This window comes from Etheostoma spectabile, chromosome 2, assembly GCF_008692095.1.
Source record: "Etheostoma spectabile isolate EspeVRDwgs_2016 chromosome 2, UIUC_Espe_1.0, whole genome shotgun sequence".
In the NCBI taxonomy this organism is placed as follows: domain Eukaryota; kingdom Metazoa; phylum Chordata; class Actinopteri; order Perciformes; family Percidae; genus Etheostoma; species Etheostoma spectabile.
In genome coordinates, this window is record NC_045734.1 from 16,823,964 (window position 1) to 16,824,695 (window position 732).

The window sequence follows — 732 nt, forward strand, 5'->3', positions numbered from 1 at the left end:
AAAAGGACTACTAGTAAGTTAAAGATGTGGTAGCACTGGATCTGGACAAGAAGGATAAATCTGAGAGTTGGAAGGGCTTTGTCGCAATTCTGCTGTCTCCCACCGTGACACAGATTCGTGGAGCTGAGTGTCACGATTACAGTTTTATTTTCCATATCGTTGCAGCCCTATTCAGGATATGTTAATATAGGTATGAAGTGCCTCAAATCTGACTTACATCTTATCTTGACTTCACTTAATGTACACTACTGCCTCAAGTTCACCTTTAAAAGGGTGCCTACAAACAGACATTAGCACTGCCTAATCCTGAGAAAAGTGATAAGAAGCATAGTCACATGTTGCATTTAACTGTGGTTGCAACTGTTTTACGGTGACAGTAAAAGTGTGTGTCCACATTATGAGGTCATCGAGGAGGGTTAACGGGTAGCTTTGTCACAGCATGTGACGGGAAAACCTGCTTGCTTTAGCAGCCAGCAGTAAGTACACACTAAACTTCACTAACTAGACCACACACACACACACACACACACACACACACACACACACACACAGGCCTTGTCTGATGTAAACTGCCTTGTAATGCATCAGCAGCAATTAACCTGGTGAAATGTAATTTACTTACTTACACTGCATAGAGCATATAAAAGCAGCTCTGACCAGGAGGCCAGACCATATGGAACACACTGACCAGAGCCGCGGGAACATATTTTGAATTGGGGGTGCTGACAAATT